Source organism: Talpa occidentalis, unplaced genomic scaffold (assembly GCF_014898055.3).
Source record: "Talpa occidentalis isolate TD23 unplaced genomic scaffold, MPIMG_talOcc4v2.1 talOcc4.7, whole genome shotgun sequence".
Classification (NCBI taxonomy): Eukaryota; Metazoa; Chordata; class Mammalia; order Eulipotyphla; family Talpidae; genus Talpa; species Talpa occidentalis.
Window position 1 is genome coordinate 111,314,776 of NW_023605083.1, and position 24,036 is coordinate 111,338,811.

The 24,036-nt window shown below is 43.1% G+C and overlaps 1 protein-coding gene and 1 long non-coding RNA gene across 3 annotated transcripts in view; one reads left to right on the forward strand and one right to left on the reverse strand.

The window, feature by feature from the left end:
* The window catches only part of ANKFN1 (ankyrin repeat and fibronectin type III domain containing 1), a 577,395-nt gene that overhangs the window by 269,349 nt on the left and 284,010 nt on the right, over positions 1-24,036 (reverse strand). The window lies entirely within an intron of this gene.
* Positions 11,281-23,756, forward strand: LOC129144861 (uncharacterized). Of its 2 annotated transcripts, XR_008549600.1 has the most exons (4): positions 11,281-11,529; positions 12,241-12,310; positions 22,323-22,421; positions 23,579-23,756. It is a non-coding gene; the product is annotated as an uncharacterized LOC129144861 (long non-coding RNA). The 2 variants fall into 2 exon arrangements; XR_008549601.1 differs by lacking the exon at positions 12,241-12,310 and having other exon boundaries at positions 11,287-11,529.

Consider the following 24,036-nt stretch of genomic DNA (forward strand, 5'->3'; position numbering starts at 1 on the left):
AGGGTCAAAGAGAAAATCTGTATGTGCAGTGGAGGGGTTACTGGGTCATTTCTGCTTGGCTCAGCTCTTTGAAAAATCTCTGAAAAATATTACAGGCAAAATTGGCATTTCAGATATAAACCGGTTACCAGTTCTCACTTGTCAAGGTTCAAATGTATTTTTATGTTTATTCTTTTTTAGTAAGCTTTAGTATTGCTGCTTTTAATTTATTCAGAAAGAAATATGTATGATATTGCAGTTGTACCTAATAGCAATTCTAAGGATCAAATGTGTTTTTAAAAGAGAAATAATGGATGGAAGAAAGGCCATTTAATTCTGTTCTGATTACTTCAACCAGCAAATGTGGAACACCAAATATCTCTGCAGATATGTATTTGCTATTACTCCATTATCACTAAAAAATGCTAGAGTCACAAGGGATGTCAATTGATAGATCTAATCATTTGATTAATTCAATAAATGAGTATGTTTATAGCTGGCAGTTATGGGTTGAATTGTCTCCACACCCAACAAAATTCACATGCTTAAGTCCTTTCTCTTTAACCCCAGGACTTTAGAAGGTGGCTGTATTTGGAGGTAGGGTCTTTAGAGAGATAATTAGGTAAAAATGAAGTCAGTAAGGTAGATTCTAGTCCAACATGACAAGTATCCTTACAAGGAAAGGCCATTTGGATGCATACAGGGGGAAGATACTGAGAAGCTACAGGGAGAAGATGGTCATTTAGAAGCAAGGAGAAAGACCTGGAACAGATCCTCCCCATGGCTCTGAGAAGGAGGGTCTGCTGACGCCTTACTCTTGGACTTCTAGCTCCCAGGACTGTGAGAAAATAAATCTGTCATAAAAACCATCCAGCCCATGGTGTTATCTTATGTCTGCCCTGGGACATGAATACCACACACGTTTATTGTATGTAAATATCATTTATAATGTGAGCTTTTAATTTCAGCCTTCACTTACGTCTCTGTTTGGTTGCAACATCCTGATCTCCTTTAGGTGAATGATGTGTCCTTATTGTTTGGATTCTCCCTGAGATGGTAAATGAGATCTCCCCTCCCTCCCTCTATACTTAGAAGTGGGGTGGACACGTGACCCAGGTGAGGCCAATTAGACTCTCTCCAGGGACTTTGACTCCTTAGTGGAACTAGGATGAAAATAATGAGAAGCTTATTCATGGCATTGGCTGATGAGTCTGCTGCATATATCAGCGCTGCTGCCCACACCCTACATCCTGGCAAACATGGTTGTCTTGGGTTCTCATGGATTCTCAGAGCTGCTTGACACTCGTAATAAAATAGTTTTATGTTCAGTTAGGAAGACACATGTCCTATAGCTTGCAAGCAATTATTTTTCTAAGCAGTCCATGCAATGTTTTTCTTGTTGACATTTAAATGAAAACTTAATAGAGTTTTTATTCAATACCTTACTTTGTTTAGTTCTGTTTTATTCTCCCCTGTGTTGGTTTGACGCATTCATGATTCAGTGTTTACTAAATACATATCATGTGTCAGGTATTGTGATAGGCGATTACATCAAACAAGAAAGCTGGCGGATGTTCTGTATAATGTGAGTTACTGTTGCATATTTAGAGATGAACTATTTCATGTAGTACTAAATTGCATTTATATAGAGTCTGTATACATTTACATTAGCAACTCAAAGGCAGAAAGTAGAAACATCACATTTCTTTAAGTGGAAAACGTAAAGAATTTTAAATCAGGAAGCATTTATTTAGCACCTATAGTGTACAAAGTTCCATATCAAGTGACACAGAGTGGGTTCCAAAGAAAGATTATGATTACCAGTCCTGGAGATACTTACTAGGGTCTCCTCAGACCCATTTACCAGTTACAAATAGCAACCAGTTCTATATCCAACATCAAACCTTAGAAAATGAGAAAGGTCGTTCTGAATCCTCTTACCCCTGACGATCCTACCACAGGAAAATCTGGTGTATTTATACCACAGTAAGCACTTGAATCCCTGCTCATGTTTAGTCTTCATAGCAAATCTCTATGGGGGTGCTATTATAATCCTTATTTTACAGAGATGGAAACTGAGGTTGAGAAACTTTCCTGAATCCTCCAGTATCTTTTACAGCCCTTCCATTGGCACACAAGTCCCTTCTTTGTCCTTTGCCACCACTAACATCTCAACTCTTAGAGATCAAGAGAACCCTCATACTGTCAAAATAGTTGAGGAAATAAAACAACTTCATGCTGAGATTCAAGAAGCTGGAGTTAGGACAGTGCCAGGTACCACTGTCTCCGTCTTCTCTTGGTTTCGAACTGACTTTTATTTGAAAATTCCTTCCTCACATCCAAAGCCTCATAACTGTTTCAACTCTAAGTCTGAGCTGTGAGCTTTGTTTGCAAACTATCAAGACTGGAATTTCAGAATCAATATGCGACTCCTATGGAAGTCACTGTAATGGGGTTTCTACGTATCATCACTCGGCTCTAGATTCATTTCACAGGGGCCAAATGGCAGCTCCCATCTCTTACAAAAGTTTCCATAACACAAACCATGAGAGCTCTGTTCTGATTTTTCCCTGGGATTCTTTATCTCCTATGAGCATCAGTAATCAAAGTGGCATTTACTAGCTTGGCAAGTGAATAGACCTTTACTTTCCCACCAGCTCAGTTGTAGGCATCAAGCGCCCCTAAAGTCTCCATAGCAAGCAGGCAGCTGAGTGCTAGAGAGAAAGACAGATGAGAAAAAGAAAGAAGGAAGAAAGGGAGAGAGGGAGGGGGGAAGTAAGGAAAGAAAGAAAAAAAAAAGAATTAAAAAAAAGGAAAAAAAAAATCTCAAGGAAAAACTGCAACAAGGCCCACACTGATCCGACGCTGGTTTCCCAGTGCCTTGCCATGTTTGTAATTTTTATCATTTACCTTTCTCTCCACTACACCAATTCCTAGGGGAGGGTTCATTTTTTATTCATTCTGAAAGTTTACCATCAATCATCCTCTTAAAGAGCTTGCCAGAAACTTGGACAGAGCCTCATAATAAAATTGCAGAGACAGAGGACTAATTGATTTCTATAAATAATGTTTAGCTGTAAAGATATGAAAGGTGGTTAGAACCACATGTATTAATCTCCTTTTTGCTCCATCTGTGTCTGCAAAAGCAGACTGTACCTTGACAAAGTACCCTGACTATTTTGCCCTGCAAACACCCAGCAAGAGATTAACACCAGATGGCCTACTCCACCCATCTCCCTGCCCTGTCCTCCTGCCCTGCCCCCACCTCCTCTGGCCAAATCCTCTAATTACTCCCCCTACCCCTGCCTGTGCCCAGTTTACATCCCATAATTTAAAAATTCTATTTCCATCACCATCCCTGCATCGACAGACAGGACGGCTGACAATCTCCCATTTCTCTCTGCCCTTCTACCTTTCTGTACAACCAGCAAACATCAGTGCACACCCCAAACACAAAAGCTTTTTATCAGACTGCACCACAGACAATGTTCAAGAAAAAAACAGCCACTACTGCTGCTAAAGAATTATTAATGTGTGTTTTGGAAAGGGCGGTTAGAACTCTCTCCGAAGGACCGTCTCATGCACTGCTGACTTTAATCACTGCACAGAGACACCCAGCAGTTGCTGGTTGTCAACATCATAGAAAATGGGAATTAAGTTATATCTGGGGACATAAACGCTGGTTGGACAAAGATAACGCTATAAATCTCCTATTTATTTAAGATTTGCTAAAGAAATGTTGAGAACTTGAAGAAGCACCATCTGCTCAGGCCAACTGTGATGTACTGAAATCAAAAGCAAACTAAAGATGGGGCTGGGCTGTGTGATAAATTCCCAATTCTAAATTTTGAATATCAGGTTATCACATTTCCAAGGCCCATTTATGGAGCAGCATCTTAGCTGAGCCAGTCAATCAGCTGGTTCCAATCCCAACTGAACACAAAACAAAATGTCATACTTAACATTGGGTATCATTTTTCTGGCTATAGATTAAATTTGAAATGAATGATTATTTTCACTTGGGAGACAGGGAAATAGTCACACTAGACAGAATTCAATGAAACTGGCCCATTTTCCTTCTCTTCTTTTTTTTTTGGGGGGGGAGGGGGCTAGACAGCTCCTAGATGACAGCAGATAGATATTTTCCAAACATAAGAGCTAGACAGTCTTTTTTAATGGGGCAACACAAATAACTAAATTGATTTAAAGAAAGCAATTCCACCTCAGTTTTCGTTCTGATGGTATTAGATATTCCTGATGATTATCATACTGGAAATATGGTTATAATTTAAAAAATTTTCACAGATAACTTTCCTTTTTGTAGCTTTTTATGTAAAGCAGATCAAACTTTCTCTTAGCTTTAAGGGGAAAAAATGCATGCTGTGTTTCGTAATTTTAAGCCTCAGTAAAGTTAACCACACTTGTAAAAAATCATTTATTTTTAGCGTGGGTTCCTTCTATAACATTCCCTTCCTCCCCACATGCTGTCTAGTTGTCTGTCTATCCCCTTCCATGGGCTTGCTCAACTTATTTCAGTGGTTTCTTATTTCGATGGTAAGCGCCAAGAAGGTAGCAGCTGTTCTACTTTCACTGGCCTGCCTTGCCTAGGGCTCCCGGAGATAGAGTAAAGCTACCAAGCTCCGCTCCCACCCAGCAGTGTTTGGGATTTGCTGGCTTTTTGTTATAGTTTTATTAACTGATTCTGCAATGACCCGAACTAACTTCATCCAAGGATCAAAGTACAAGACAAAGGGAAGGGGATAACTGATTGAGCCAAAAATAGTTACCTTTCTTACTTTTCTTTTTAAATAGGTCTGGGGCGGAGAGAGCAAGCCCATGTTGGAATTGAGCAATCATGCCACTTGATCTCGGCTTTGGGATTGCTTCTAGGAATTAGGCATGATCACCCTTGGGGTGTATGTGAGGGAAGCTGATTGGTCTGTCAATTAGTGAGGGTTGTCAGGACACTAAGGCTCATCCAGTCCTTGACTTCTTAGTGTTCAAATGGCTGAAGCATTTGAGCAAGCAAAGAACGAGCACATCTGTTCATTGGATCAGTGGAAGGAGCCTACTGAGCTCTGAAACACCATGGCCGATGGGTCTGGTGAATTATTTAGCATTCCAAAAAGCTGGGATGTTCTCCATGCAGGCTGGTTGGAAAGTTAAGAGTGCCAAGAAATACAGGGTACTGTATTTATATTACCTGGAGTTGAAGAACTGTGTAACCCAGTTTCCACTGCTTACAGCAACAAGCTAAAGTCTGAAACTAGGAGTTGAGAGGTACACCTAGGATGAAGTTCAACACTGGATTCCACAATCAATGTAGCCACCATTGTTTTCTTGCCTATAAGTTCACACCTATAAATGTACCCTCAAACAATGTACCCTCATGTGTTGGAACTGAGTGCATCAGTAACCAGCAGAATCTTAGTTGAAAGGTCTATTTAATAGCATCAGTGGGAACTTAGAGATCAAAGGGAATGAAATCAACCTATGGCCTTCCTGCATGCCAGGCAAGGGAACAGTCCCTGATAAGACATCCTAGTTGCTGCAACACTTCTGAAGTCTTGAGAGAGGAAGGAGGAGCTCCCCCATGAAAATTGAGCTACAGTATCTGAGACTAGGCAAGCATCATTCCCCAGCATGCTGGTGACGGTTATTGGGAATGTCAGGTGGTATGCCCTGAGGTTTGGTTGATTACTAATGGATGTCCCAGACATACCCAATCATCAGTGAACATTCAAGCTGAGATGGTTAAATAAAACTGCTATATCCACCTGTTTCCTGAGCCCTTCTGCTGTTTTATAGCTCACCTCTGTTTTAGATAGCTGTCTCTGGGGTCTGAAGCATTTAGTATTCCTGTCCTCCCTACACTTACCCCCTGTGTCCAGAGTCCTCATCCTGTCCCCTCTGTAGGTGACCAGTGTGTCTCCACTTGCACTCAGTGGCTTGAGGTCACTTGCATTATTAGGACCTTGTCCTCCCCAAGAGAATTGAGAGAGCCAGATGGTGTAGACTAGCGCCCCAGTAAATATTAGTGAGTAAATATTTTAGCTTTTGCATGCCATGCAGGCTTCATTGCAATCATTTACTTCTGCCATCCAGATATTAAAGCAGCCACGGAGAGTGCATAAATGAATGAGCATAACTGTGTTCCAATAAAATCTTATTTATACAAATGGGATTCAGCTCATGTGTCTGCAGTTTGCTGAACCCTTGTGTAGAAGAGAAATACAGTCTGGTAAGTCTCAAGGTGAGATTCAAATCCAGGTTCATCCAACCATACCCAGTTCCCATACACCTGTAGACCACTTAGTTTTCAGTCCCTTTACTCCACGAAACATCTGACAGATATTATCTTTGGTGCACTATTATCTAACAGTTGCTGGAGTGATCAGATAGGATCACTTCCATGTGAAAATCTGTCTCATGGCCTTCCATCACACTTTGGATAAAATAAAGCCTTTCCTACTTAGAAATTAGAGAGATGGGCCTCCTGGGTGGTGCAAGGGGTTAAGATGCAACCTATGAAGCTATCCGCAGCCTCTGCAGCACAAGTTCGATCCCTGGCCAAGGAGCAGCCCACGTGGTGCAGCAGACGTCTCCTGACTCATCCACTACTCCCCTCAGCAGTGTACTTCAGTCAGTCTGCCTGTTCTGTTCCCTGCTCTGTCTCTGGTGAATCCTGTCACCTCCCACACCTCTGGCCTGTACCCCAGTTCTTGTATGCATAAATAAATAAACCTTAAAAAAAAGGCAGAGAGAGTGGGGCTCACTCGAAGTCCTTACCATGGTCTATGATCGGCACTATCTCACCCCAGCCCATCTGCTTCTCCTCTCTGCTTCACTGACTGTGCTCCAGCCCCAGCTCCTAGCTTTGCGTCCATTATGTCAAGCTGACTCTTTCGCCAAGGTCTTTACACTCACAGTTCCCCAGGCTCCAATGCTATTCTGACACCATCAGGCTGGCTCATACCCTCACTTAATGATGCTTCAATGTATACATCGTCTTCTCAGAACTTTCTCCACCCAAAAACACCACCTGCCACTCCCTGTGTTCTCCTTGCTTAGTCTTCCTGGGCACACTGATCAACCTGAGATGTATATTGTGTTTGTCTGGTCTGTTTCTCTACTCATTCTCTCTCTTGCATGGTGAGGATAAAGATTTTGTCTTGTTCATTGGTTAATGGTGCCTGACCTGGTGGACTTTCAATAACTATGTATGGATTTTTGAAGAAGTGGAAGAATAGATGGAATGAGGCAATAGTATGTGTCTGGTTTAGGACCAGCTGCTTAGCATGCTGAGGGCGGTGACTCAAATTTATCAGTCGTGAGAAGCCCTGTTCACTAGTCCCTTTATAGGAAGAACAGCTTCCTTGCCTCTAGTAGAACAAAGCTGGGCATTACTTTTTCTCATCCAGTACCAAAGAGGGGGCACAAAACCAGGAGAGACTTGTCTCCTGATTCTGAATGTCACAGGTAATCTAAGGTCCAGATTTTTCCTGCTTCCCATCTCTGACCCAATCCTGCTCTCCCTCCTCTACCATCAGCCCATCCTTCTATGCAGGGCTTGCTCCTGACCAGACTGTGTTCCCTCCAGCCCCAAATCCTCTTCTTCCCAGGCTTAAGGACTACATGAGGACTTCAGATAAGTACTTTTGGTGGGGGACACTATACCCGAGTACTATCACTTGATGGATGGAGAGACCAAGAGTCAGAAATAGCTTGACCAAGGGTGTACTGCTAATGTCTCGTCTAAGTGCAGCACCTAATTCGCCTCTTCACAGGACTGGTCCTAGCTCCAGCCTCCTCCCTGCCGCAGACCATCAAGGTAAACAGCAACACTGCAGGCTGCTCACGGGAGAATCGATTCAATTTTACAAACATTGAGCAAGCACCCAGAGGTGGTTGTGATGCAACAATGGAAACAGTCTATAGTCCCCATCCACAAAAAGTTAATGCAAATTTGAACACAGGATGAAAGAAATAAATTTTTTATTGAAATGTGTGATTAATAGTTGAATGCAGTACTCAGTTTAACTTCACAGAGACCCTAAAGTAACTCTGAGCCTCCTGAAACAGTTCTGCTCTGCGTATCCTTTTAAAAGGAACGAGAGAAGACAAGGGAAAGAGAAAGGTAAGAAAGAAGGAAAGGGAAGGTGTCTTGGCTTCTGCCTTCTATCCTTTCCTAGCAAGGTCTCTGTCTCCCTCAAGAGCCTGAAGCTCCCAGGTCACTCTCCAGAATCCTTTATAGCACAGTTCTCACTTGCTCTGAAATTCTGAGGTGACACAAAAGAGCTGAATTTTTTTCCCTATACCCTGTCTTCAGCCCATTCTTCAGTATTAGACTTCATTCTCCTATAAACTTTCCATTACCATTGATCCAATCAATAACAGACATCTCCTCCCATCAACCAAACGTGTAACTTAGGTCTTCTGGATGAGCCTGCCTTTGTGACAGCAAATCCAGACCCTCCACAACCTCTGGAGCAACAAGGGGCCAAACACAGTGCCCAGCCCTGGCTCCACGCTCCAGAGAGAAGTTCTTGGTGGGTTTCAGAACAAATATTTCTTCTCCATCATGAGAAAAAAGTCGAGAGACAGAAAGAGAGACAGAAACTGAGAGACACAGAGAGACAGAGAGTGTGCGCCCGCCTGCAGGTCCACTAGCAGAAATGAGCCAGTGGCATAGCATGGAGTTGATACCAACGTGGCAGCTGGCAAGCCCCGTTTTCTGCTATTTAGATAAGCAAACATCCAAGCATAAGATAGAAACCAAAACACAACGCAGAAACTTGCCTCTGGGAAGCCTCTCTTCTTCCATCCATCCCCAATCTCTCACGTCCCCAAAAGGTACCGCACTTCACTTGACCGCCCCAAACCACTTGGGATCAGGACTTGGCTGTGCACAGAAGCGAAAGCTGCTTTCCCTCGGCCTGGCCCAGGACGCTCAGCAGCTTGCGCCCCAGTTCACTCACCCACTCGCCTCACATTTTCTTGCCTGTCGCGGGCAAAACAATTGTCTCCAAACACCAGTGACCGATATTCGCAACTGCCGGTTTCCTACCCTGGTCAGAGACGCCTCCATGAGAGACCGGGATAAGCGCTCGAGTTGAAAGAGAACCTAGGGGGTGGAGGGAAACCCCTTGCGAACCTCCACACGGTTCCTGTTGCCAAGGGAACCCAGGCTTTGTCCGGGGAGGCTGAATGGCCGCCTCTCCCACGGCCTGGCTCCAGGAATGGCCAAGTCTCCGGCGCAGGGTCAAAGGCAGAGGGAGGGGAAGCTCCACACGTTGCTTCTGACAAAGAAATCACTTTCAAAGAATGAAAGAAATGGTGAGAAATAAAGTCTTAGAAGGCGCCCGCTGGGGAGGGAATATGTTTATCGAGGACGCTGCCATCGGATTGGAGTTGGCTTTTGTGCCCCTGAACCGGGTGGGATTCAAGTCCATTCCTCAGAGCAGGCAGGGTGGGCAGGACAGAGCAGGGGGACAGGGGGAGCTGGCAGGGGTGTGCCTGCCTCCCTCTCCAATTAGGCCTGTAGTTAGGATGCTCGGTTGGGGCAATGGGCTGGGTGGTTTGGCTACTGGATTGGATGGGAGACCATTGTGGTTGTTTCCTAAAAGTCCTTAGGGCCTGGCAGGGAGGTGACAGTACCCTTTTGATAGTGGGTCACCTTCACAATCACCTTACAATTTAGGGGTCTGGGTTAACTTTCCTTTTTGGAAAATAGATTCTCTTAGGAAATATACCAAAGGAAGCCTATTTTGTCACACTTATTTTGCAAGCTGTTTGTCAAAGGGAGACCTAATCTAGCTCCTGGCACAGCCTAGGTGTCTGCATGATTGTCACCTGCGTGGTTGTTGAAGGACACTTGTTTCCAGCCTTTTGTCTTTTCAACAAGGTGAGAGGATGAACAATTGACAAATGAGGCATTGGAGGCTCTGAGATCTTGACATGCCAGAGCTGAATGCTGCTAGAGAAAAGACAAAAGCCCAAGGCCCATCACCATTGACCGAGATGTCCAATTGTAATTGTTATTAGAGAACTTTCGTAATTAGAGGACTAAAAAGCAGTCTCTACCCAAATGTTGCTCTCCAAAAGGAGAAAATGGCAAATAAAGCAAAACAATGGTCATCTCTGCATCTGGTCTGGGCTTAGCACAGGGTGAGGCTATTCACATTGAGTCACGATGAAAATACCCAGGAATATTTACACACACAATTTCCCTGCAAGATGATGCAGTTCTTGTGGATATATTACTCTTCTTCTAACACTCAGCTCTGACATGAGTTGCTCCAAACTTCACTTCTGTCCTTCAGCTCAGCTTCTATTCCACTTTTTAAAGATCTTCCTTAGTACTTATGCCACTGCTGTGGTCACCAGTACCCGTGTGTATAATCAGAGGGATGGCCTTCTACCAGAGTATAATCTCCTTGAGGGAAACATCATGCTTCATGACTTTTTCAAAACACCTATTGAGATTATTATTACACAAGGGGTGCATGGGCTACATGAAACACACACTTGAAACTGAAGAGCAGTGAGTCCAGTTGTGAGTGTTAATTACTGAGTGCCAACTTTATTGGGTCCTAGGGAGGATTCAAGAGCTGTTGAAGGTATCGTGTCTATTAATACTATCTATTAAGTTTAATATCTATTAAGATGAAGGACTTGGCTTTTAAATATTATTTAAGCCTATTGCAGCAAGTGCAGCTGAGCGTCCTAGAAGTGGCACATTTAGATATGGATGAAAACCAGTGCTCTCAGTGGTTTTGACTGTCAGACTGTGGCTGTAAAATCCCAGGAGCCCCAAGCTGCACACAGGCCTGGTTAGGCTTGCAGGAGGTGTGCTTATTTCTTCATGTTAATGCCCTTGGTATGTTCAGTCTGTCTCCTTTAAAGAAGCCCTTGTTAAGGGCACAGAACCTAGTATTAAAAGGGCTGAAAAAGGCTTCCACTCAGCACTCTGTCCACTCTATAATACTGCTTCTCTTTTACAAAAAGACTAATCCAGAGTCATCAAAAACCACTATCAAAATGTACAAGTTGTAGCTGGTGTAAAACCATAAAAAAACAGCATTTTGGGCTATATATCTTATAAATTTGGGATATCTGGGCCCAAGTTTCTCCCTCTCATTCTCTCTAGGGGATGCTGAGAGCCCCAACTTGTCAACCAGGGGATGGCTCCAAACAGAGAGAGCAGAGTCCTGTCCTCACTGCATGTTGGAGGGAGGCAGCAGGTGGAGTGTGCTCTATGCCAAGGATAATCATAGAGGACTTGGGCTTTATGGTCCTCTCGAGGTCATAGAAGAGGTTAAAGGCCCAGAGTTGCATGCTGAGCAGAGATGTGCCTGGACTCCATGTCTGGAAAGGTCCAGTCACAACTTTCTGAGTGGTCTCCCTAAGTCCCCTCACCGCCAGCATGCCTCCCACCCTAGCCCAGAGTGATTTTCCAGGCTGATCATTCCGTCGACCACATCGCTCTCCAGAGTAAGATGCTATCGCATGGAAAGTGGCTGATCTCAATTATCATGCTGGCAGGAAAGGGTAATGTCCTGATTCTCAGCATTTATTGTGGAGTGCTGTGCATTTTGGGGAAAGAATGAAATTAAGGAAGACATAGAGGGAGACAGAAGAAATTAGAATTCAATTATTCCTACTATTCAAATGCATTCATGCTTTCTGGGCATCAGTTAACTTCTATTTGAAACAACATCATTACCATACATTGGGGTCCCAAAGTTTAAATGTCTGTAGGGGTCATATAAGTGAGGTAAAGGAGGGCAGCTGGCCTTGTGTAAGGTAATAGGGCATGGTGGAGACTGTGGTAAAATACACACAAAATGTTATATATAAAGAGAGCAGCAATAGAAGGCTCCTGCTGCTCCCTGACATGTGGGATTGCTAGAGCTTTTTACTTTTTAAGGAGAAGTGGGAAATGTGTGAGATTTCCCAATTTAAAATTGTTCACTCAATATGTTAACAAACATTGTGTAGGGCAAACAAAATATGGGATATATCATGTTCATGGGCTGCCATGTTGTGACCTCTTATACTGAATGTTCCAGAGTGTGTGGATAGGAATATGCAGGCAGGAGTGTATGGCTGTCATCAATAGTCCAGACCACACACATTTTGTAGAAACATCCGCAGGGTAATAGGGTAGAGCCATGATCTCAGCAGGCTACTGTGAGACAGAAAGTGATTGGATATAAAAGAATGAAAATCAGAGTAACGGAAGCTCTAGCTGCTCCCTAGGTGTGGCTTCATTTGGAGTGGTGACGGATGAGTCTGAGTTCCTGTTCACTCTGGGGACTGCGCAGCTCCAGTAAGTCCTCCTAGTCCTCCTATGGCACAGGGAGGCTGGGCTGGTGGAGGGTGGGAAGGGGTGTGACCATGGTGAATAGGCTGCCATGCCTGGTATAGACACAAGCATGGCTCAGTACAGCTGCTTTTTCTCATGGCCTTAAGCATACCCTCTCCAGCTCTTAGTCAGCATATAGTCAGGATTTCACATCTGGGTTGGGTCTGGCAATGTTGAATGCTCCATCTCCAAAGGTCTTCATCCATGGCCACTGGTAGAGGCAGCACTACAACTGCATGTGGTACAACTATTCACTAGGGCTGCCGGTCTCTAGCTCTTTCTGCAGAACCCCAAGAAGGAAATGGCCCCTGCCTTTCAAATCCCTTGTCATCACAGCCAATCACCTTCTTTCTCATGGTTATGATGCTGTGACCATACATCCCATGAACTTGCCTTCTGTGTCTCTTTCAATTCTTCCCTTCCCTTTGATTATAATTCAAATCCTACCTATTATTTTTCCACAAAGTCTACAAGTCCTGAGATGTCATTTCTGGTTTCTACAACCTCTATTGTTTTTCAGGTACTGAAATTCCAAATTCCTATTGCTTTTCATAGCCACTAACGAAGACTTTTCTTGTTTCTAGTCTCTCCCCACCTGCCCCAAGCACCATTTCCATCATGTCATCTCCTTCCCTATTATTTATTATCTTACATTAAAACACACAAACGTGACCTTAAAAGACTCTTTTTTTTCACTGCCTCCACCTAGAGCCTATCCAGTTACCTTTAGGCAGTAGAAAGAATGAATTTTGGAATCCCAGAAACCTAAGTTTACATCCTGGCTTTGCCATTTACTCCCTGTGTGATCTGAAGAAATTTTATAACCACTCTTGCTTCAGTTACCTCATCTTAAAATTGGGATAAATAATACCTACTTTGCACGGTTGTTGAACAAATTATATAAGCTCATGCAGGCGCTCTCATTGTAAATAGTTAAAAAATGGTGGAGGTCATTATATGGCTCTCCACAAATGTAGCATTAGAGAGGGAAAATAAGAGGGTGTTGGCATCTGTCAGCAACATGACAGCTATGTCAAAAGAATCTGAATCAAGCTAAATAAATTATGGAAATTGGTACAGTTCTATGTGTTCTGCTGTGAGGCAAAAGAAAATGTTAAGAAAAATTATCAAGAGAGAAAATGAAAGTCTACTGCTATTAAGTTGCAGCAATTTTGTTCCCTGGATATTTACCGATGTATTACTGATGTCCTTCAACACAGGTATGTGGCTTTGATTAAGGAAAGTCCTTGCAGGGTCCCTGTTCACCAATTCAAGCCCAACCTATGGCTTTCACATGCGATCTGGACCATCCCCTTGCACCTTCACAGTGCTGTTAAGGGTGATGGAGAGGCAGGACTTTTCTGAAGTCAGACCCTCCTGAACGCGAATCCTGATTCCATCAAGGTCCCAGCTGGGAGATTGTGAGCAAGAACTGGGTCTCCCCAAGCCTCAGCCCCCTACCTGTAAAATTGGGAGAACCATGCCATCCAGGGAGGGGGCCATAGGTGATAACTCTTCCAAAGGACTTGATGTAATTTAGCTGAAATATGTGTTACCGCTCATCCTTTTCCCATTTCTAAGTGGACTCAAAGTTCACACCCAATGACATTTTCCTAATCAAACCCTTCAGATATCAACCACTACTTTACTCTGGCCTCTCTTGGCAAATGGAATCTTAAAATCTATAGCTTAGAGTCACAAGGAAGAGCTTTTGAGTTAGATGGACTTGGTGTGAATTGTGGTCTCAGTACTACTCAGCAGTGTTAGCTGGACAAATGTCAGTTTAACTGTAAGACAGGAGTGATAACAGACCATCCTTTAGAGGACCCTTGTGAGAATTCAGCAACTCAGGCGGAGTGTCTAGAATAAGATCTGGCAAAGAGAAAGAGTCCAGGAGAGGGTTGCTGCTCTGATGAGGATCAAAAGTGCCAGAAGTGGTAACCAGGAGGGTGAGATTTTGCTTCTACCTTGACATAAACAAGTTGTGTGACTTCGGGCCATTCATACAACCTCTTGGTATCCAAACCCACAAAACAAAGTCAGGCTACCTGCTTTCTATCCTGGGAATAGATGAAATAATGTCCTGGATGCAAAGTTTCTTGAGGGAAAAAAATGAAAAAGACCAGTTTTACACATCTGCTGGCAAAGAGATTCTTTGTTCTCCTTTCCTTTCACATGTCTGTGTCTTTGTGGAAGCTCCTGGAAGGCAGGGAGGGACCCTTTTGTTTCTCTTGCATGCAAGCTGTGGTTTCTGGTGTAATCTATTGTCAGCGCATGGCTTGTTTCTCACCCAGGCCTGCCTGATAGAACAGGCTAAAATAAAAAGCCTCTGCCCCTACGTGTTGGCAGCATTCCTGCCAAGGCCAACCTCTACCTCCTGGGTACAAGGGCTTGAACTGCCCCAAGGAGAGGGGAAAGATTAAGCATCTGTAATAAATGTTCTCCAGGCCGGGAGGGAAAAATCACCTAACACTCTTGTGGCTTTTAGAAAAAAAGAGTAAGAGAGGAGGAGGAGGAAAAAGAAAACCCTGTGCCTTAAACAAGTGACCGGACTGTTTGTCATGTGTAAAACGAGGCGATGGAAAAGTGCGAAGGAGCAATGGTCGCTGGGGCAGCTTCAGGGATTCGTGCTCAGATGTCCACCAAGGGCTCCGAGCTCCTGAGCTGCCCATCTCTGATTTCTTTAACAAAAACAGAGAACTCTCACTGGGCTGAAGTTTCCCACCTGGCTCAGGAGCTTTCGGACCTGGCCTAGGTGGTCTCTAAGTAAATATTTTCATCCTCATTCACTTACCTCCTCCTGAGAGGGAAGAAAGCACCAAATCAAACAACTCTCCTGCACCATTGGAACCCTCATCCCTGGGGCTCCCAGGGGACCATGTGGTTTAAGTCAGAGGGTCCAGACTATGTGTCCATCTTCTAGTTAAATCTGGTGGACACGGACCCAGAGAGAAAATGTGGATTCATGCCAAAGCACTCTTGTGCCTGCATAGATTGGCAGAGGGACTTGCCGCCAACCCAAAGTTCTAGAAATCCACCTGCAGGCAAGAAACAGAGGAAGAGTCTACGCAAAAGTGTACATTGTGCCGTACCTTTGATTCTCTACCTGGTGGTCAAACCCTTTGGGACTTTGCCACAGCTTGATCCAACAGGAAGCCTCCTGCTGTTGAGCTAGGGTTCCCCCTCTGTGTTCAACTGCTTTAGACTCAGTAGTTTTGTTTCAGAAAACATTACAGCATTCCTCCATTTGTCCCAGGCACAGCGATAGGTTCTAGAGAATTTAAAGATGAGCAAACACAACCTCTGCTCTGCAAGAGTTCATAGTTCTTGCAATGAAGATAAAAATCCAGACATAAAATGAATAAAAATAATAGTGTCCCAGGGTTACCAAAGCAAACGATCACAAACTGGGTGGCAGAAATTTGTCCTCTCCCAGTTCTGGGGGCCAGAAATCTGCAATCCAGCTGTCAGCAAAATTGGTTCCTTCCAGGGGCTCTGAGGGAGAATACATTCCCAGGCTGTCTCTTAGCTTCTGGAAGCTGCAGGCAATAATACATCCTTGGGGTTCTTGGCTTGTGGCAGCTGAACCCCATTCTCTGTCTCCATCTTTGCATGGCCTTCCCACTGGAATCTCTTCTTTGTAAGCCCACTGTCAACCCACACTATATCCAGCTGACCTCATTCCTTGATCTTAATTATATCTGCAAAAACCCTATTCCAAATAAAGCCCTGTTCATAGGTAGCCCAGGACTTGAACATATCTTCTGGGAGATGCCATTCAACCGATACAAAGAGCGAATGTGATAAGTGCTATAAAAATGGAGGTAAACACAGGTCACCTCTGCAACAGAGAGGCAACTGGACTAATGTGACTGGGTGAGGTGGGAAAGTTTCTGGAAGAGTCCATTCCTAAGCGGACTTCCAGAGGATAGGTTGGAGTCTGCCTACTGGAAGAACTGCTTGTATGAAGGCTTTGGGGGTTGAAATGCCATAAAGACATGGCTCCATTTTTGGCATTTAATGTTGATGGGCCCTTCCTGCTCATCCCTCCTCTCCACCACTGCCCACGGGACCTGCCAAAGGTCAGTATACAGAGAGGCACTGGCTGGATTCAAAGTGCATAGCCTCTAGCCCCACTGTGCAGGGCAGCCCTCTTCTTGGCACCATATCCTGATGACAAAAAACAAAGCCACCCTCTCCTCTCCCTCTTTTGCTTTCCTTCTCATGACCAGCTTCTCCTGTGTCCCTTCTCTTCCTGGGAATCCCAACTTGTACTAAATAGACATTCATTCATCTTCACTAGTGAGTGTCCTCTGTCTCAACATCCAAATACTTTCCAAAGCTGTGTCTTGGCAGATGGATCAAACAGAAGAAGTGGTGGACTGGGAAATTACAAAGAGACTGTGTACGAGGCTTATGGATTGTGAGTAGGGTGGAGGGGAGGCAACTCCTTGCTGATGAGGTAGACAGGAGACAGATCATGGATAGTCTAGAAAAGATGTGCTAGAGAGAAACTCAAACTGGATAAGGCACGTTGGAGTCCAGTAGCTGTCTCCTGCTGTCACACCAGGAAGCTGCTTTTCAGGACCATCCTGTTCTCAGGAAGTGAAGGTGTCAGTATCAGGGAATGCAGACCAAGATGGATGAACAAGTGGAAGCCCTGGACTGAGAGTCCTCCTGTGGTATGGCTGGATGTCTTGAGAGCCAGAATTTTCTAAGGTCTGAATTTCATCCTGGAAGCCTGACTGCAGGTGGGTTAACCCTTCAGGCATAAAGTGATGAGTATTATTCTTCTGCAGGGTTCTTTGAGCCCCTTATTGGCTTATAAAGCTGTGTGCCACCAAATGCATCTCCTTTGAGGAATGACTTACTCCTCGCAGAGGGAACTTAACTGATAGCTAACGATATAGGCTTGGGGCAGCCTGCGAAGGAAATTTTCTTTGTGTTATTTCTGTCTAGATGAAATGATTGGAGTAGCATCTCTGCAGCTTTGTCTTTGACTCTCATGAAGCTGCCTAGACCATAAACTCAGACTCAAAGGGGGAGATCTTATACATGTGACATGGAGGTGGTAATGGTTTTTGGATAAAGTCATCAGAGCTCCCTTTGGTGTTCAATAGTTCATGGATTTGTGGACATCCAGTCCCTCTACTCTGATCGTTCTAAGTGGAGATTGTAGAACCAGGCTGCGGATCATGTTTGGAAAAACAAATCTCACTAGAACCACTTACCCAAAGAAATCTTTCCCCCACCACACCCTGATAAATGTTTTCCAAATGGTCCTTTATCTGTAATAGCCCACCTCTCCAAGAACACTACATGGCTAATTCAGCAGGCCACATCCCAAGCATTCCTGTTGCCTTTCCAAACTCATTATTTATGTGTGGCTCTGGATGGTCTTTAGAAGATCTGTTGAAACATTCACACCATTTCAATCCAAAACTTCACTCTTTTTGCTGGACCATTCTTTATGTGACAGCCCTGGCATCCCAGATCCTTTTAGAGTCAAATGTCAAGCACATGACCTCCAAAAGCAAAAACAAAAAAGAGGGAAAATAACCTAGCAGTCCCAGATCCTCAACTACTTCTCTTAAAGGCCCTATGGTATTCCATATTAGAGGCTTGAAAACCAATTTCATGGCTCTCAGCAACTACAGGAATTGTACTGGCAAGATTGGCTTTCAGGGTCTTTGTCTATAGAATGTGTTGTTTGTCTGCCTGCCAAGACCCACTGTCCCTGATAAATGTAGCACTCAGAGATGGCCAACAGGAGAGGTGGGTTGTGTCATACAAATGAACGATTAGGAGATGATCGGTGAGGCCAGACCTAGAAATCCAGTTAAAATGGTGCCTTGGAAATTGTACAACGCAGGGGATCGTTTATGGAAAATGAAGAGCAGATTAAGGTATAATCATTACTTGCTTACCCCAGGTAGGTGAGGCCAACAGTAGGGATTGTGGATGTACAAAGAAATACATGATGAAGCTTTGCCTCCCAACAAGCTTTTAATCTGTGGGTAACTAACAGACATTTCATGTGAAGAAATCAAATAATTTAGTAAGTGGAGCAGATTAAGGGTTCTATCTGTAATATAGTAATAATGAGGAGGAAGAGATAACTTCTAATTTGGGATGACAAAAGAATATACAAATGTTGATTGTCTTATGTAACACTGAGTATTGAGGCCTCTAACTGAAGCTAACACACTTAATTCTCACAGCCCTAGGAGGTAAGTATTCTTAGCATACAGTGGCTTTGTTTAGATGAGGAAGCCAAAACAGAAAGATTAAGCAGCCCGCCCAAGGTGACACAGCTAATAAACAGAAGATCTTGGATTTAAAACTTAATGGGAGAGGGCCTCCCCGGTGGCGCAGCCGTTGAGCGCTGGGTTGCGAAGCTGCCCGCGGCCTCTGCGGCGCCGGTTCGATCCCCGGCTGCTCCCCGGCCACTGGAGGAGGGTCCCACATGGCGCGCAGACCTCTCCTGCCGCCCGCTGCTCCCCTCAGCAGTGTACTTCGGTCCTTCTGCCTGCTCTGCTCCCCGCCCTGGCTCTGGTGAATTCTCTCGCCCTCCCGCGCTTTTGACTGTACCCAGTGCTTGTATAAATAAATAAATAAATCTTAAAAAAAAATTTACCAAAAAAAAAAAAACTTAATGGGAGGAAAAAAGAACTTAGGGTGGACTTTGAAGGTAGGTTAGTATTTGAAAGGTAAGAAGACCTTTCAGTAGGTATAATAGCAGGTCATCGGTGACAAGGGAATGCATGATGTGCCCTCCTTACTTTAGGAAGGTTGGTCTTACACAGGAGATATTGGAAAGGAAGGTAGAGAAACAAGTTAACAAACAGTGTGATGATTTAGCCAATACTCGGGTTAGGGCTTTGCTCTGGAAATGGAAATGAATGAATGTATTCAAAAGAATCTGTCGGGCCTCCCCGGTGGCGCAGCGGTTGAGCGCTGGCTTGCGAAGCTGCCCGCGGCCTCTGCGGCGCCGGTTCGATCCCCGGCTGCTCCCCGGCCACCGGAGGAGGGTCCCACATGGCGCGCAGACCTCTCCTGCCGCCCGCTGCTCCCCTCAGCAGTGTACTTCGGTCCTTCTGCCTGTTCTGCTCCCCGCTCTGGCTCTGGTGAATTCTCTCACCCTCCCGCGCTTCTGACTGTACCCAGTGCATGTATAAACAAAACAAACAAATAAATAAATAAAAACATGCCTCTATTTAAAAAAAAAAAAAAAAAAAAAAGAATCTGTAAGTGAGGGACTGACACAATCTGATGATCAAGTGCCTACAGAGAAAGGGTATGGTAAGTCTAAGGTTTCTCTCTCAAGTTTTGACCTCAAATGTGGTGGTGATAGAATAAGAAGTCAAGATGAAGCTGGGGTTTTACAAATTCAGTCATGTTTTAGACATTCTGAGTTTAGATAATTGTCAGATTTCTAAATAAATCATTTATGGAGGCAATTGCATCAGTGGAAATTGAGCTTAGGAAAGTATCACAGGTTCAGCCTTACAGAGTGAGGAATCGCTAGTACAGAGGTGAATGGAGATGAGCACCTTGAGGGAAGATGATTAGAAAGGCAGAGGTTAAAGAATGAACTTTGTCCCCCATCAAGTTGCCAGAGGAAGTGACTTTGTTAATAAAGAAATAGAGTAAGGGGACTTCAGAAGACATGAAACTAGGATAGTGTAGCACTGTAGAAATCAAGGGCAGATGCTACCAAAAAGCAAGGGTGAGTCAGTAATGCTGCCATCAAGTAATGGACACTGAGGAGTGAGGCAAGAAAAGCACATGGCGACTTCTGAGCATCCGAAAAGTGAAGTGGTTCTTTTCTTACTTCTCTAAGCTGAGGGTTGCCTGTGCTGTCAACAATCCCTAATCTAGAATGGTTTTAAACCGTCCATCTTCTGTTCACTTGTCTCCATCTAGATGTCTGGCAAGATGAGAAAATAACATGGGCTCACATTCAAAGACTGCTGATAAAAATGGATTCAGCAACAAATAGAGTAGGTCATGGCCCAGGGTAGAGCCCTGGGTTCTAATGCTACAAAATTTCCCCCAGGCTATTGCAATAATTGATGGTGATTATTCAATCAGTTGTGAATCCTTTGGGGAGACTTTGTTGATTGATATGTGCTTGTTTTGGGGTGCTCTCTCACTTTATCAAGAGAGTAAAGTTTAGCGCAAAGATAAAGTTACGATGCCATGATTTGTTTTGGTGATTACTCTTTAAAATAATTGAAACTACAGTTATCTTGTAATCATCTTTTCTAGAATTTTGCTAAGGATTTTAATTTTAAAAAATCATTCGAGGAGTTAAATTTTAGCAGATTTGGGTAGCTCTTGATCCTAGTTTTCTGAGAAGTCTCGTTTTCATTGAATCATCTCAAATCATCTCCTCCTCAAAGGAGGAGGAGATTTGTTTTCAGCAACTGGAATTTTAAACCCTTAAAACTTGAACTTAATGGGTGCCTAATTGTTCTCACTCAATCTTTACATTAATTCACTTCTCCATATTGTTTCTCCTGTTCTCTTGGGTATGAAGCTAGCTTTTCTATCTTTCTAAAATCTGATAGCAATACAAGTCAAATGTGCTGCCTTTTCCCTTTATTCAGAAATGACAACTATTTATTAAATGTCTACTTTGTATGAGTACTGTGATGGGCTTTGGTGACATGAGGATTTTACCCATGGTTTACTTTATTCTGGTTTTTAGTTTTCCCAACAACCAGCAAATAAATGGCACTAATTTTGTATCTTCTGATTCAAATGAATTTTTGAAATGGGTTCTTTTGATGTTGAAATGCAGAAAGCCCTCCCTTGGGCCCTTTTTCATCCACAGAGGTTTTCTAGGCTGCCTTCCTCTTTTGTTATCACCGGGATTATTTTCAACTGAACAACCAGCGTGTGAACTATCGACATTCTTCAAACTTAGAAATTCCCACACACTCAAGTCTTCTAACTGTAAACTCACTTGTATCTGTTCTCTGAATTTCTTGAATCTGGACACAGGTTCAGAAACCCTCCTTGTAGCTTTAACCTCTCTGAGATGGCTTTCCCTGAATTCCCATTAACATTGCTTGACAATTTACATTAAATATAAAGACACTTTTCTTCTATTTTTTCCTCTACTTTGTAAAAGATGGAATTGTAAATGAGGAAAATGTGGGATATTCCAGTTTTAATGGACTTAGATTTCTGGTAAATTTATGGAGGGATCTGGTCCCTTATTATACTAAGATCACCTCTGTATTTTTAATACAGATTTGATTAAAAAATAATTCTTATAATAATCTTTCTTTAAAAAATGTCATTTTTCAAACAATATCTGACTAGGTAGCCTATGGTATAATGCCACCAAAACAGAGCTTAGGATTCATTTTCCCTTTGTTGAAATTGAAATGATTTCCTTCCTCTCCCACATCTCTAGGTTTGTACCAGTATATGAATGCACGCTACACAGGCCTAAATTCCTCTCCTTTTTTTGTCTTTGATAGGCAACATGGCACCTATGTCCTCTAACTGGGGTTAAAAAAATGATTAAAACAAGTAATCAGTACCAACCACAAGCTAGCATCATGCAATAAAGACTTGAAATGGAAAATTTCCAATTTACCTTCTAGAAATTTCCAGTTTCTAGAAGGGTTTATCAGGGCTGGTAGTAACACAAGGAAAGCTCTGGACAGACACTGCCTCATGAGAAATTTCAGAAGGGCCCACACTGATCCTGTTGAAACATACATCCATCTATGTTTTTAAGGGTTTGTGTTTTATAGAGTCAGTTCCCCTAGGGAAATAAACTCAGCCATAAACCTCCACAGTCTATATTCAAAGGGTTAACCACGTAGTATTTTGTTGGAGAACCCATTCTTTTCTCAACCTCCAGGATTTTTGTTTACACCTCGATGATCCCTATAAATACATTTCCATTCTGATGGATTTTAAGATTTTTCATTTTCACATCTCTCTTCCCTACCAGATTGTAACTTCTTGGAGAGCAGAGACATCTAAAACACCTATGCATTTCTTGAATAAATGGTCTGGTTCCCTTTTTGGGCACAGTTGTGGTAGATCTCAGGTAAGGGGATCTGGATTTATCAAGAATAACTACTCTTAGAGCAAAAGAATTCTGTTCTTTGGTGGCTTAGCCAAGGCAAGAATTCTGGTCACAAAATTTTCACATTTAAATATATTTACTTGAATAAAGTTAATTTTTTTAACGTTTCCTCCAATGGTCAATTTGTTATTTAGTCTATCTATAGGCTTCACTACATTTCTTGACATCTCAAATTCAATTGCCTATCGGTTGAGGTTTGGTATATAAATGTAGATTTGTCATATAGAAGTCACTTGTCATTGCCAAAGAAATGCTAGGAACTTCTGCCCTTGAATTGCTGCTTCTTACCATGTCAGACATGGCATTTTCCATATAATCCTGTTTTGCAATTTATTTGGACATCCCTGTGCCCCTCTGACAAAAGTCTTATTTCAATTCTGTTGTTCAGCTCAGAGTTGTCTGCCAAACACATTCTTCCCAGTCTCTGTGAAGTGTGCCCAGATCCTAGCCAAGGCCCTCTGTTCTAGTATCACAGGCCATAGTCCAGGAAAATAACGTATTTTCTTCAGCACCATCTTCAGCTGTCATATCCCTTAGCCACCCTCTTTTCCAAAGTCGTGACCTTCAGCTGGAAGAAGAGCTGAAAATATCACTTGTGTCCTGAAAGCCCCTTGATAATTTTCCACCCGGAACCTGAAGTTCTCTGGGGACTGATCCCACCATCTGTCCTCAGAGAGAGCAGTGAAATAGAGTAGTGAATCACTGGAAATTTCTAGAAGGGTTTATCAGGGCTGGTAGTAAACACAAGGGGCTCTGGCATGTTGTCATATGTTCCCTACTGTGGTCTTCTGACCACCTGTCCATACACAGGTGTGGAGGAGATAGTCCAAACTTCACCCAATAGTGGTTCCACTAATATTTTTAGTGTTCTGACAGCAAAAGATGATGCCTTTAAAAAAATTTCTTATAGCATGCACTACCAAAAGAATCTGTATAGTTTTCTCTTTTCTTCTCATTCATATAACTTTTGATCTCTATTTATTTCTATTCACATCTTCAGCATATTTTTCTATGTGATTGCTTCCTTCCTGAGTTATTTTTTGATAACTGTTATGCTCATTGCCTAATAAGCTGGCACATAACTAGGTGACCTTCAGATTTTTTTCCTTTGTTTTCAGAAGGCACTGAAGTTTGACTATAGAGCAAAAAGAATTTTTAATCAAGAACCTCGACGGAAAGAGAAATACAAAATAGATCCTCAAGGTTAGAGGGTTCTAATCATGTGATTCACTTTGCAACTTCAAGAACAAAAAGCATCTCTGAGTCTCAGGAAACAATTGCTTTCAAGCATGGGTGCTGAGGCAAGTAAATCTCCTTCTCATTCTTGTTCTCCTAAAAATAATCTATATACTTAGGGTCTTTATCTACCTTTTCAATAACTGATTTTGTGAATATGGATTGAGCAAATGATTTGCTCCTTTTGTGTCTCTCCACAGGAAGCTCTGTTCTCTGGTCTGAGGCTCCACCTTGTCCCCATGAATGAATGACCCCAGGGCTCACTCTCCAGGAAGCACCAACCCTACTCACTTTCCAACTCACAACTTACCCCAGGAGTCCATTTAGACCACACATCAGA